This window comes from Suncus etruscus, chromosome 10 (assembly GCF_024139225.1).
Source record: "Suncus etruscus isolate mSunEtr1 chromosome 10, mSunEtr1.pri.cur, whole genome shotgun sequence".
In the NCBI taxonomy this organism is placed as follows: Eukaryota; Metazoa; Chordata; class Mammalia; order Eulipotyphla; family Soricidae; genus Suncus; species Suncus etruscus.
In genome coordinates, this window is record NC_064857.1 from 67701562 (window position 1) to 67717237 (window position 15676).

Sequence of the window (15676 nt, forward strand, 5' to 3'; positions counted from 1 at the left end):
ATATAGCATCTGTGACTATAGAAATGATAGGGTAAAACAAACAAACACAATTCATCACTCTATTGAAAGGAATGCAGCTATTGAAGAAAATAAAGTCGTTTTGGAAAGGTGTACACTCTTTATTAAGAAGCAAGTTTCAGGGCTGAAGAGAAAGTTTCTGCAGGGGTTAAGGCATTTTTCTGCATGCACTGACCCCGACTCAATGCCTGGCATTGAGCATGACCTCCAAACAAAACAAAACAAAATAAAGACACAACAAAAATAGAAGCAAATTTCAGAGCATTATCATCTCATGTTTATAAATAACTATCATGATAAAAGGTAGCTTCCATTATATTACTTAAAGGAAGTTTCCAGAAAGACAATTACAACAGCAAACAATAATAGCTTGTTGATAAATTTATTTGAACAGCAGCCTTGTGAGGAATATTATTAGTTAAAATTTTATTTTTGGAGGCTGGAGAGAGCACAGCAATAGGGCATTTGCCTTGCATTCAGCCGACCCAGGAGGGACCCAGTTTAATTTCCGGCATCCCAGCCTGCCAAGGGTGATTTCTGAGTGCATAGCTAGAAGTAACTCCTGAGCACCACTGTGTGTGGCCCAACAACCAACCAATCAATCAATCAATAAAGTTTTAAAAAATAAAATTTGGGCCGGAGAGATAGCATGGAGGTAGGGCATTTGCCTTGCATGCAGAAGGACGGTGGTTTGAATCCTGGCATCCTATATGGTCCCCCGATCCTGCCAAGAGCGATTTCTGAGCGGAGAGCCAGGGAGTAACCCCTGAGCCCTGTCAGGTGTGACCCCCCCCCAAAAATAATAATTAGGGGCCGGAGCCATGGAGCAGCAGTAAGGGGTTTGCCTTGCATGTGTATGACCTAGGACGGACCGAGGTTCGATCCCCCGGCATTCCATATGGTCCCCAAAGCTAGGAGCGATTTCTGAGTACATAACCAGGAGTAACTACTGAGTGTCACAGGTTGTGGCCCAAAAACAAAAAAAAATTTTTTTTTATTTTTGTTTGTTTGGTTGTTTTGCAGCCACACACCAGCTCTCAGGACTCACTCCTGGTTCTGTGGTCAGATATCATCCTGGTAGGCTCAAGGAATCATATAGGAAGCCAGAGAACAACTGCGTGGAAGGCAAAAGGCCTACCTGCTGTGCTATTTCTTTGGTCCTGCATTTGATTCTTTTTAACTAAAAAAACATTTTATTGACACCGTGATTTGCAAAGTTGTTTATAATAGTTGTTTCAGATATTTAATGTTCCAGCACCAAAATCCCACCACTAGTCTCCCCAGGTTCCCTTCCACACTCCAGCCTTGGCTAACATCTAACAAATTGATTTCATATTATTTGCTCCCACAAAACTTAATGGAATGACTATAAGATACATTAATAAAATTCAATTTGTAATGATGATTAATTGCTGAGTGGTATAACCACTAGAAATAATATGTTGATTTATTATTAAAAATGTATTTTAAGGGGCCGAAGAGATAGCACGGAGGTAAGGCGTTTGCCTTTCATGCAAAAGGTCATCGGTTCGAATCCCGGCGTCCCATATGGTCCCCCGTGCCTGCCAGGAGCAATTTCTGAGCATGGAGCCAGGAGTAACCCCTGAGCACTGCCGGGTGTGACCCAAAAACCACAAAAAAAAATGTATTTTAAAAATCCCTTAGAAGCTAGGTTAAACATACCTATTTTTGTTTTATTGTGTTTTGTTTTGGAGCCACACCTGGCAGTACTCATGGGTTACTCCTGGCTCTGCACTCAGAAATTGCTCCTGGCAGGCTCAGGGAACCATATGGGATGCCAGAATCGAACCAGGGTCAGTCCCAGGTGAACCAAGTGCAACGCAAAAGCCCTCCTGCTGTGCTATCTCCCTGGTCCAATATACCTTTTATATGTAGTAAAAGGCAACCCAATGCACTGTGAGTGAATGAGTGAATGAGAGACATCCTCAAGGCCACATGCTGGGAAGTGTGTCCTGTCCTTTAGAGAAGCTCTGTTAATGCTCCTTGCAAAGCTGGTGTTAAGACTATGAATTCCCTAAGCTGTTGCCTGTTCATGAAACTTTGTTTAGTTTCTTCAAATATGAATGATACTCTAGATGGTTAGAGTATCCTGGTGAAGTATTGATGTCATTGAATTTTTGTACTATATTCCTCTCTACTGCTTTTATGATAAGACTGCTCTACATTTTATGGACTTTCCTCTCTTTATAAGTTCCTTTTTTGTCTTTGCTGCTTTCAGTAATTTGTCTCTATCTTTGGATTTTCTCCTTTAAGTGCAATATGTCTTAACGTTTTTCTAGTTGTTCCCTTTTTTCACTTGGACCCTTCAGGTCTCTTGGATCAGTGCCTGTAATCCTCAACTTTGAAAAGTTCTTTTTCTGGGGCTAAAGAGATAGCATGGAGGTAGGACATTTGCCTTCATGCGGAAGGATGGTGGTTCAAATCCCAGCATCCCATATGGTCTCCTGAGCCTACCAGGAGCGATTTGTGAGCATAGAGCCAGGAGTAACCCCTGAGAACTGCTGGGTGTGACCCAAAAACCAAAAGGAAAAAAAAAAGAAAAGTTCTTTTTCTTTGTTTGGTTTTGGGGCCACACCATTGTGCTCAAGGCTTGTTTTCTGGCTCTGTGCTCAGGATCACTTCTGGTAGTGCTCTGGTAATGACCATATGGGCTGCCAGAGATTGAAGCTTGGCCAGTCATGTGCAAGGCAAATGCCCTACCTACTGTACTATCTCTTGGCTTCCTTTCAAAATTCATATTGATTACTTATTTAACTTCATCACATTTGACTTCCTGTTCTTCAGGGGCTTTGACAGTTCTTATGTTGTTCCTCTTGAGCTCATCCCATCTCTTTCTGGGGTGCTCTTCCTATCTTTACAGACTATTTTCCACTGCTGTTTCCTACCCTAGCAATTTCTTTTTTGTCTTGGAACACCTCAATCTTTTGCTCAGCTTCTGTATTCTGCTGGTCAGAATTTCTATGGAGTCTTTGTTTGTTGGTTGGTTTTTGGGCCACAGCCACTCACACTCAGGAGTTACTCCTAGTTCTGTACTCAGAAATTACTCCTGGCAGGCTTGGGGGATTATATGAAATGCTGGGAATGGATCCTGGGTTGTTTGCATGCAAAGCTCTATCCATGGCGCTAACGCTCTGGCCCCTCTTTTGAGGTGGTTTTTTTCCTGTATTATTTTTGTTTTGGGGTCACACCAGCTGCACTCAGGGGTTACTCCTGGGTCTGAGCTCAGAAATTGCTCCTGGCAGGCTTGGGGAACCATAGAGGATGCCAGAGATTGAAACTGGGTCAGCTGGGCCCGGAGACATAGCACAGTGGCGTTTGCCTTGCAAGCAACCGATCCAGGACCAAAGGTGGTTGGTTCGAATCCCGGTGTCCCATATGGTCCCCCGTGCCTGCCAGGAGCTATTTCTGAGCAGACAGCCAGGAGTAACCCCTGAGTACTGCCGGGTGTGGCCCAAAAAACAAAAAAAAAAAAAAAAAAAAAAAGAAACTGGGTCAGCTATGTACAAGGCAAATGTTTTACCCTCTGTGCTATTGCTCCAGTCAGTAGGATCATCTGGGATGTTGGGGATTGAACCTGGGTCCATCTTTGGTTGGCAATATGCTTGGCAAACGCCCTACTGCTGTGCTATTGCTCTGACCACTTGTTTTTTACATCACCTACCAGGCTCTTCATTTCTTTTTTTTTTTTTTTTTTGGTTTTTGGGGCATACCTGGCGTTGCTCAGGGGTTACTCCTGGCTGTCTGCTCAGAAATAGCTCCTGGCAGGCACGGGGGACCATATGGGACACCGGGATTTGAACCAACCACCTTTGGTCCTGGATCGGCTGCTTGCAAGGCAAACACTGCTGTGCTATCTCTCCGGCCCCCAGGCTCTTCATTTCTGACTATAGTTTTGTGTTTTTTTTTTTTTTCCATTTCGACTTGTACTTTCTTGTGCTTTGCTGACTCCCTGTGCTATTGTTTCTTTGAGCTCAAACATGATCTCATCATGATGTCACTAAAAACACTGTGGACTTCTTTACTGACGTTTTTATCTTCAGTGATACAGTTCTCTCTCACTGAGCTTGGTGAGCTTCTATGTGTTTCCATTGGTTTCCTCATGTACTTGCGGTGTTGGGGGATACCTTTATAGTTAGACCCCTGGAAAATGGTGAGGGATGAGGCTGGGGCTGTCATCGTTTTTTTTCTTCCCATTTTCACCCAATGGCAGAAAGAATAACTGTGAGCAGTGCGTAATTTGTTGAATAGATGTTGCCCGGCCACATAAGCAGCCTTATGCTTAGGAGCTGTGGTGTGGGTCTGTTTATATTGGAGTAGGTCGGTGTGAAGGGTGTTGGAACCTGTCCAGAAGATGGGGACTCTGCCTATTGTTCTAGAACAAACCCGGTAGTGTCAGCAGAGACAGGCCTCACCTGGGATTGGTGGAGCGGCCAGCTGGAGGTGACTATCAGTTCATTATCTTCTATAGATGAGAAGACTAAAGCAGAGAGAACTATCAGTAGCCTAGGGTCACTTGCCAAAAAATGGCAGAATTTAGGCTTAACCATGGGTAAGGGTCAGAGAGCAAGCTCATGCTTTGCACATGGGACCAATAATCCCCAAGCACCAAGATGGTAGTCTCTTCAGAGCATTGCTGCAAAGGGCATTGTACAAGCAAACGAAATCAAACACAATCTGGCTGGATCCGAGGTATGAGTCCCGCTTGACTAAGCACCCAATTTTTCATGGAGCAACACCTATTATTACTATTTTGGGGGGTAGGGCTTAGTTTTGGGCATTGCTCACAGGCTTCTTCTGACTCTGTGCTCAGTGCTCAGGAGTGACCCCTGGCGGTTTTCAGGGATCTACCGGTATATGTGTTTTTCTGGATATTTTTGTTTCCTTGTTTTTGGGGGCCACACCCAGTGGTGATTACTTCTGGTTCTGAACTCAGGAATCACTCCTGTAACTTAGGGGACCCAATGTGGTGCTAGGGATCAAACCCAGGTCAGTTGCATGCAAGGCAAACGCCCCACCTGCTGTACTATAGCTCCAGAAGGGACCATATGTGGAGGTGGAAATTTGAACCAGGTATAGCTTGTGCAAAGCAAACATCATCTTAAATGTTACTTTTGACGTTTCCAAGTTATTTACATGGAAGAAAGGACCTTCTGCATTTTAACTGACAGTCCTGTGAATCTGATAAATAGCTATTAACCTTTGGGAGAAGACTAGTACTGATAAAAGAATAGTTCTCTGGTCTATTGTTTCCTCAAAAGAGGCTTTCTGGAAAAAGGAGTGGTGTGGAGGCTGGCGGGAAGGTTGTTTGTAAAGAAAGAAACTGAGGGAGGGAGGGAGAAAGGGAGGGAAGGCATTTTTTACTGGACCTTTGTGAGAAATACCAGCCTTGCCACTTGGCACTTCTCCAACTCTACCCCCTTCTATTTTTTCAGAAAGGATTGACTTCAAACTTCTGCTTGGAAAGCCCCAGAGGTGAGTGTGCTGATTTTGGAAGCACTTTGAACAAAAGACTGCCCATGCTATCACATTAAATGTACTACTATTAAAAAAAAAGGATACCCAGTTAAAAAAATTAACTTATTAAAGATTGTTTCTATACCTATAGAGTTCATGCAACCACTTCAAATAACCTAGAAATATTAGTGTAGACTCTTTATTGACCATCAAGTCATTAAAAATGGGTTGAGGCCATTCTTTTTTCCCTACAGAAATAGATAGCATAATGAGAAGTGTTATCTCAAAGGCAATTTTCAGCTGATAAGTGAAAAATACGTTTATTATGGCTGAAATGATTGTTTGGCCATCATAGAAAATACTTGAAATGTTCCTTATGATTTAAAACCAAAATATTGACAATCATGTATCATAATTAGGGATTGAAATAAAATCCATACAACTAGACTCCAAATAAATATTTAAAAAATACATTGACTGAGACTTAAATATTTATTAAAGGTACATGTTTCTATTCCTAAAAATAAAAGTCATTGGCTAACAACTTTTACTTGCATGGGGAAAAACAAAGCCCATGAACCTAGAGAGACTCAGGCTTATTTGAAAACGTCTAGAAGAGGCTATACCGCACCCTGGAAATCCCCTCAGCTCCCCACTTCTCTACAAACTGTTTGGTTTTCAGAATCAGGTAGTATTAAAGCTGGTGATTATTTTTATTTTAGTGCACAGCATGTCAGCATCATGTTACCTATGCAGCTTCTCTAAGTTCCTGAAAGCGGGCACTGTTTTGTTAACCAAACGTTTTCTTGTAAAAATGTCAGCCAGAGTCAGAATTCCTTTTCCTAAACGAGCTGCTCTTTCCTCCCCAATAGTTACGGCACACACAAAGCTAAATGGGATGAAGAAAAGTTATTTTGCTGGAAAGACAGTACAGTGGGTAGGAGGGGGCTTGCCTTTGCAAGCAACCAAAGTTCTATTTCTTTTTTTTGTTTGTTTTTTGTTTTTTTGTTTGGGCCACACCCAGCGGTGCTCAGGGGTTACTCCTGGCTGTCTGCTCAGAAATAGCTCCTGGCAGGCACCGGGGACCATATGGGACACTGGGATTCGAACCAACCACCTTTGGTCCTAGATCAGCTGCTTGCAAGACAAACGCCGCTGTGCTATCTCTCCGGGCCCCAAAGTTCTATTTCTTTTTTTTTTTTTTTTGTGGTTTTTGGGTCACACCCGGCAGTGCTCAGGGGTTATTCCTGGCTCCAGGCTCAGAAATTGCTCCTGGCAGGCACAGGGGACCATATGGGACGCCGGGATTTGAACCGATGATCTCCTGCGTGAAAGGCAAACGCCTTACCTCCATGCTATCTCTCCGGCCCCCCAAAGTTCTATTTCTTAAGCTCTGATCGCCCAGGATGGATCCCAGAGCACAGAGCCAGGAGTCAGAATGGAGCATAGAGCCAGGTGTGGCCCAAAACCCAATTGTAAATAAGACAAATTTATTAAGTAAAATTTTTTTGTTGTTTGTTTTTTTGGGCCACACCCAGCAGCCTTTTGGAGTTGCTGCTGGTTATGTGCTTAGGAATCACTCCTGACAGGGTTGGGGTTACGATATGGGATGCGGCAGATGGAACCTGGGTTGGCCATGTGAAAGGGAAACACCCTTCCAGTGTGGTATCCCTCTGGCCCCTATTAAGCAAATCTTTGACAAAAAAAGTTATGATTATTTACAGTGAAAATTAATAAATATAATTGCTTTATTATTACCATCATGTTTTGCTGCTTTTGCTCTCCCTGTCAGTTTTCCTAGAAATCACTTTTAGTGTTAGAGCCACACCTGGTAATATTCAGTGCTACCTTCACCTTGTTGCTTGCAGCCAGACCTGTTGGCACTTAGGGGCTTGGTGGTTAGTGGATCATGTGGTCCTAGGGATTGAACCCAGCCCTGTGGAAGGTAGCATAAGAGCTCTAGTCCTTTAAGTTCTGTCCTCAACCCTGCTAATAAAGTACATTTGAACATTCTCCTAACTTTGCAGAGAGGAACCCAGGAACAGTGGTCTTCCAGCATAACTCTGGCTCAAGGCACACACTTTTTTGGGGGGGTACACCTGGTGGCATTCAGGGGTTACTTTTGGCTCTGCACTCAGAAATCGCTCCTGGGAGGTTCGGGGGACCATATGGGATGTCAAGGATTGAACCCAGGTTGGCAGCGTGCAAGGCAAATGTCTGCCCTATTGCTGTGTCATCACTCTGGCCCCAAAGCAAACACTTTTGAACTCTTGATATGGACATTGGTTTTAATAGCTTTTGAGGAAGCAAGAATTCTTTTCATCCTGAAGTCTTAGTATGAAAAATAAATTAATTTCAAAATTGTTTAAATTATAATTTATAAATTGTATGTCTTTCTATATTTGTGATATTTTGTAGCATAAAACATGGTTCTAGGTGGTAAAAGGAATTAATTTCTATATTTATTTTTTAAAATAATTTATTAATTTATCTCTGTTTGCTTGAGTTTTTGGGGCCACACCAGGTGGTACTCTAGAGGTTACTCTTTTTTTTTTTTTTTTTTTTTTAGAGGTTACTCTTGATGAGAAGCAGAGGTGAGAGGATCAGACAGGGGCGGTCTCTATGTTTATCCACAGCTTCCAGGTTGTTTGATATTTTCAGGAAATGAGTAAAAAAAATATTGAGTAAGAAAGATGCAGGGCCGGAGAGATAGCATGGAGATAAGGTGTTTGCCTTGCATACAGGTCTGTGGTTTGAATCCCGGCATCTCATATGGTCCCCCGAGTCTGCCAGGAGTGATTTCTGAGCGTAGAGCCAGGAGGAACCCCTGAGCGCTGCCGGGTGTGACCCAAAAAAAACAAACAAAAGGAAGGAAGGAAGGAAGGAAGGAAGGAAGGAAGGAAGGAAGGAAGGAAGGAAGGAAGGAAGAAAGGAAGGAAGGAAAAAAAAGAAAGAAAGATGCTCAGACTCAAAATGAACAAGATTTAAAAGCAGTAAAGAAAGAACCTATTGGGGCCGGAGAGATGGCATGGAGTTAAGGCATTTGCCTTTCATGCAGAAGGTCATCAGTTCGAATCCCGGCGTCCCCTATGGTCCCCCGTGCTTGCTAGATGCTCCTGGCAAGCAATTTCTGAGCATGGAGCCAGGAATAACCCCTGAGCACTGCCGGGTGTGACCCAAAAACCAAAAAAAGAAAGAACCTCCTGCGTGGAGAGGAACTCAGCACAGCACTAAATATGACTCTTTCTGTGGAGTGCTTATAGGCGATCTGGATCATTATACTTTTCTATTTGTTTTTGGGCTACACTCGGCAGTGGGCAGTGCTCAGGGCTTACTCCCTGCTCTGTGCTCAGAGGTTACTCCTTCCTGATGGTTCTTAGAGGCTCATACATTATTAGTGACAGAGATTAAACCCAGCTCATCCATATGCAGACCACTGGACTATCTCTCTGGCCCTTCATCCTTCCTATAAGCCTCATGTGACTATCACTGTAATTCACACTTAAGGACATGACCATCTTCTGTGCTGAGGGCAGAATTTTCCTTTCAGACTCCTCAGCCTTACAACACCATGGGAGGTGACTGAAGCTTTCAATCCTATTTTCACTTCTTATTTTTGCTGTGGGGCCACACCAGAGTGCTCAGGGATTATTCCTGACTCTGAACTCAGGGATCACTCCAGCCAGTGCTAAGGGACCTTATGTGGAGCCAGGAACAGAAAGGGGCCAGCTGCATGCAAGGAGGTACCCTTCCTACTGTCTTATTACTCCAGCTCATCACACGAAGTTTATTCACATGTAACGAAGCACCCGGTGTGAAGTGACCACAGAAGGAAACCATGCATGCATTCAGCGCCCAGATCACACAGAACATCACCTGCTTCCAAAGCGCCTGTGCTTCCATTCCAGTCAGCACCCCTTATCCTTTCTAAACAGATTTCATTTACCCTGTGTCCCTGGGTAGTTCCTCTTCCTCTAAACTTGGCTGAACTATTATTTCTTGGGTTGCTTTTGCTTGTCACAGGGCTCAGACCCATGCCATAACTGTCTTGTAGGTCACAGACCTATTTTGGTAAGTTTTGCTAGAGCCAAGCTTTTTGACTCTAACTTTCTTTCTAAAATAAAGCTTTCTTTGTTTTACAGAGATAACTAGCGCCTGACATACGCTACACCTGCTTTGTCAGATTGTTGAATGTCCTCAGCACAGACCTGCTTAACCTCACTCACCAGGCCCAGGATTCCATCATTTTGATTGTTGGAGTTTTTCAAGCAATGTTCAGGAGCCCCGAGGCCCCACTCACTATTCTTGACCGACTAGGCCAATGCTCCATACTAGGGACTTGAGGTTCAGGTCTTAGTGTGGAGAGCTTACCTGGGTCATCTGGTGGAGATTAGGGGCTTCAGGGCTGCACCCCTATGATGCTCCGGTAAATGTGTGGTGCTGGGGATAGCACTGGGGCTGGGGCCTGCCTGCTAGTCGGGAATCCTGCGTGCTGTACTGGCTCCCAGCCCAAAATGGGATTTTCTAAAACCTGACCCTTGAGCTCCTAATTTTGAGCCTCTTTTGTTTGTTTGTTTGTTTTTGTTTGTTTTATTTTTTTCCTTTGGCAGCACTCAGAGGTAACTCCTGGATTTGCACTCAGAAACTACTCTTTGGGGACCATATGGAATGCTGGGGTTCAAACCCAGGTTGACCTGTGCAAGGCAAATGCCCTAGTAGCTATGTTATTGCTCCAGCCTGACCTGAGCTTCTTAGTACAGTTCTCAAGGGCTGGAGCCATACCACAACTGGGAGGGGTGTTACCTGGCATGTAGCTGGACTGGGATCAATCCCTGGGGTCCCCTATTGTCTCTTCAAGCACAGTAGAGTGATTTTTTTTTTTTTTTTGTGGTTTTTGGGTCACACCCGGCAGTGCTCAGGGGTTACTCCTGGCTCCATGCTCAGAAATTGCTCCTGGCAGGCACAGGGGACCATATGGGACGCTGGGATTCGAACCGATGACCTCTTGCATGAAAGGCAAACGCTTTACCTCCATGCTATCTCTCCAGCCCCCAGTAGAGTGATTTCTAAGTGCAGAGCTAGGAGGAGTATGTCTTGAGCACCGCTGGGGGGGTGACTCCAAGTCAAAACAAAAGAGTTCTTCAAGTATCGGTCCCAAGGCGCTTCCTAGCACACATCACCCACAGGACCCACAGCCAGTCTTCAGGGCTCAGAGGGGGCTTCTCTGCAGCCCCAGGTATATGTCTGGCCACACCAAGACGCCATCTTCCTCTTGGTTGAGCTTTTAGTGAACACTTTTCCTCTTTACCAAACTCTTTAAAGCCTGGAAGTAAGAAGTGGTTTTCCTGGCTTTTCACTTCAATCAGAGGATTTCTCTGGCTAGTTCAATTTCTCATGAAAGTTAAAAAATTTAATTACTCTATTTAAACACTGTAGTTACAAAGCTCCACCACCCAGTTATAAAGTTGTTCATGATTGAGTTTCAGTCATACAATGTCCAACACTCTCACCAGTGCATATTTCCTGCCACCAATGCCACCAGTTTCCCTCCCGATCTGCCTCTGGGGCATGCGGCTTTCTGGGGACCCCGGCCAGCAGGGTGAAGGGAATGAATGCCACAACTTATTCATGGGTTCACTGAAGCCGACCCGATCTGAAATATCTGTGGGAAAAATCTGTAAAGGTTAGAAAGAAGGCCTAAGTCTTTTTATCTGATCAAAGGCGATTTATTAAGCAGGCAAGCGCTTATATATATATATATTTCTTTTTACACAAGGGGAAGTATGTCTTAAAAACTATTGGTCATTTCAAACCATCTCTTATCCAATTATATTCCAAGCATAGGCACATAACCAAAAATGAATAAAGGTACTAAACATTAAACTTATGGGGCATACAAGCATTGGTCAATTCAAACAAGCTTTTTACCAATTATATGCTTACTACTGGTATTTGGCCAAAAAGGAAAAAAGGATAGAGTGTGTCTTGTTAAGCACAGCCCAAAGGAGGTGGGAAAGAAATAAAAGGGGGAGGCATGACTCAATGACTCAATGACTGATCCTAGCAATCTTTAGCTTGACCGGAATCAAAGACATATAAGAAAATATTATCTTATCCCTGGCCTCATGGCCCTGTGGTTGGTACAAGGGGCTATGTTGTTGCAAGATTTCCTATTTGCTCATGGGCTAGGAACCTGCCGACAGTCACGTATGCAGCTCAGTGGAACTATCCACAGAGATAGAGGCTAAGGTTAATAGCACCCATTTTGTGCAGGCTAGAGCAGTCTTCCACAGGGGCAGACATTTTTTTTTTCTCTCTCTCCCCTTTATTTTCTTTTAGACACTGTGATTTGCAATATTGTTACTGAAGGGGAATTATGACTATCGCTTTATCTCTTTTCAGTTCTTGTCCAGAGTGATCACTTCCAACCATTGTTGTCAACCATTGTCCTAACTACACTCTCCATTCTTTGGGGGATGTTTCTATCATGGACTCGTCCTCCTATCTCTCACCTTTATTGTCTTTGCATATTATTAGCATACTATATATATTTTAAATATTCTACAAATGAGTGTGATTATTTCATGTATATCCCTCTTCCTCTAATTTCTCTCAGTATAATACACTCTACATCCATATATGCATAAGCAAATTCATGACCTTATTATGAAAATATTTTTTACATGATTAAACCTCCTCCCTCAGACTACATTACTCCACCCTCATCCAATCTAAAACTCTCTTACCCCATTTTCCAGTTAGATTCTGCGGTCATTTCTGTAATCAGAGCTTTGTAAACAGCTTTAAAATCAGTCTTTGGGGCTGGAGCAATAGCACAGCAGTAGGGCATTTGCCTTGCATGCAGCCAACCCAGGATGGACCTAAGTTTGATTCCAGCATATGGTTCCCCAGTGTTCCAGGAGCGACTTCTGAGTGCAGAGCCATGAGTAACCCCTGAGTGCTGCTGGGTGTGGGTGGACCAAAAACAAAAACAAAAATTAGGGCTGGAGAGATAGCATGAAAGTAGGGTGTTTGCCTTGCATGCAGAAGGATGGTGGTTTGAATTCTGGCATCCCATATGGTCCCCCAATCCTGCTAGGAGCAATGTCTGAAAGTAGAACCAGGAGTAACTACTGAGTGCTATCGGGTGTGACCCAAAAACACAAAAAAATCTGTCCTTTGGGGAGAGAGTTAAAAAATAACAGTCTTGTCCCTTCTCCTCTTTGGCATCTGACAAATCCAGATTTGTTCATTTTCTTGACCACAACCATCAATGCTCAGGGCTTACTCCTGTCTCTGTGCTCAGGGGTTGGGTTCCTCATGTTGGAACCTGGGAGATAACACCAAATGGTTTGGGGACTGAATCCGGATATGCCTTATGCAAAGCAAGCACCCTGTCCACTGTACTATCTCTCTGTCCCCTACTTATTCTTTTTGTTTTCTTTTATTTTGGGGCGATGCTCAGGGATTACTCCTGGCTTGGTGCTTGGAGGACTGTTACCCCTTCCCCAATGCCATATGCTACTCTTACCTGGATGGTCAGGCCCACACACAACTGGGAGGGGCTGTTATTTGAGACAGAAGATACTAGAGAGGCTGGGAGGAGGGTAAGGAGAGAGGAGATGCAGTAAGACATGGAGGCAGCAGGAAAGAGGCTGCTTAGCTTAGAAGACAGGTGGGTCATGGTGGTTAGGGCCTTGTAAGAAAGCTGGATTTCTCCTGAAACTTCATCTGACCTCTGTGAGGTCTCTGCTGTCACCCTGCAACCTACAGATCCTCGGCCATAGGAGCTGAAGGCGCCAGGTCTAGCAGAGAAAGGCCTCACCCTACCAACCCTAGAACTCATTAATTTATATTTAAACAAAATAGGACCATACATCTCCATCCTTCACCATCCAGCACCATCGTTAATTATTTAATGCAACAGGATGGAACCTGGGTCTGGTGCATGCAAGGCAAGCACCTTACGTATTGTACTATTCTGCCTCTCCTCCCACCACCATTGTTCTTTATTTGTGAAACTGTCCTATATACTCCAGATCCTGGCTACAGGGAAGCACCCACATCATCTCAAAAGATTCTTTCAATTGCTAATTACAAACTACAAACAATAAGCTGCCACATGTTCTTCCCAAAGGGGCTTTCAAAACTGCTGCCCTCCCATAATCCCCCTGCCCCAAAGCCTTAGGTTGCGATGCCTGAAGACAGCCATCATTCCTACCTCCTCCTCTCACACTTAAGAGTACTGCCAGCTGAGCTAAGGTCAAGCTCACACTTCACGAGAAAGTAGCAGAAGTGGAATGGAAAGCCCCGGGTGTTCCCAAATCAGACTCCAAGTTGCACCTGAAGATCTGGTTTTCTCTTTCCTCTCATGTTACACTGGGCTGGGCCCTGCGTCCTGCTCCTGTCCCTGTTGTGTCTCTCCCAGGCCCTCCCAGAGGCAAAGGAACCTGATCTAATCTGTCCCGTGAGAAACCCGCCTGAACTCTCCTCCTGCACCTTTGTAGCCACGATACTTCTGCTCCTGTTCACAGCAAACTTCATTGCGACTTGTCATCTCTGTTGTCTTCTTGTTCTGTTTCAGGTGCACACTTGCTTGCCTGTGCTCAGGACTTGCACCCGTCAGGGTTCGTTGCTTTAACTCCTCTGGGAAATTTTGCTCTTGTCCCTAAAAATGTTTTTGAAAGCAAAATGAATGTTCCATATTTCTTTTTGTTTTGTTTTTTTTGGGGGGTCACACCCGGCAGTGCTCAGGGTTTACTCCTGGCTCTATGCTCAGAAATCGCTCCTGGCAGGCTCAGGGGACCATATGGGACGCCAGGATTCGAAAGACTGACCTTCTGCATAAGAGGCAAACACCTTATCTCCATGCTATCTCTCCGGCCCCAGCGTTACATATTTATTTGTCAAAGGATCTGCACATTTTACTGGCAATAAAAAACCCCTGCAAACAAGGGAGATAAATTAAAAAAAATCGGGGCATGCCAGCACTGCACATCCAAGTCTGAGTTCAGTCCTTGGAACAATTTGGCCTCTCCCTTAAGCACTGCTTGGGAGTAATTCCCAAACTGAATCAAGAGTAGCCCCTGAGGGGCCGGGAAGGTGGCCCTAGAGGTAGGGTGTCTGCCTTGCAAGCGCTAGCATAGGACGGACCTCGGTTCGATCCCCCGGCGTCCCATATGGTCCCCCCAAGCCAGGGGCAATTTCTGAGGGCATAGCAAGGAGTAACCCCTGAGCGTCAAACGGGTGTGGCCCAAAAAATCCAAAAAAAAAAAAAAAAAAAAAAAGAGTAGCCCTTGAGCACTGCTGGTTGCCCTGGAATGTACTGGGGCCCAGAGAGTTAGTCCAAAGGCCCAGTATACTAGCTTTGCCTATGGGATACCCTGGAGAGATCTCTGGCACTGTATAGTCTCTTGAACATTAAGTCATGAACAGTAACTCCCCTCTCATCTCCTTGAACACCTCTGAGTGTGGCACAAAAATGATTTTGTTTATTTGAGTGGGGGGCTACACTGGGTGATGCTCAGGGTTGCTCCTAGCTCTGTATAGAGGAATCACTCCCGGTGGGCTCAGAGGACCATATGGGATGCTGGTGATTGAACTGGGTTAGCAATGTGCAAGGCAAGTGCTTTGCCTGCTGTACTATATCTTCGGGTCCCCAAATGTTTAAAAATGAGCTGGGGTAAGGCAGTTGCCCAGGGGGCAGGACACATGCCTTGTCTGCATAAGCGATCAGGCAGGCGCCAACCCCAGGCAGATGGGCCTCACCTCAGCACCAGTACCTTGAGTGTTGCCCTCAAGGCCTTGAAGCACTGTCAGGTGTGACTGGAGAGCTTTGCCACCCCCAGACCAAAGCATCACCCTATGACTGCACATTTAAACACCTAACCTGACTGACTTCAGGGGGTATATCCCTAGGGGTTATCCTTGGGTTCCCTGAATGCTGCTGGGACCTCCCTACCCTCTTCTTTTAAAAGGTCATTCCTGTTGGGACTGGTATGCGGACTCTGTGTCCTGTCAAGGTTCAAACCTGGTTCAGTTGTGTGCAAGGCAAATTCTATTTTTAATCCAGGTCTCCCCTCAAATCCAGAATCTGATAACTCACTTCTGACAGGGTCATTTTCACTGATAACTTCACACATCTCAAAGTTTACCCACTTGAGAGACACACATGTGGGGCCAG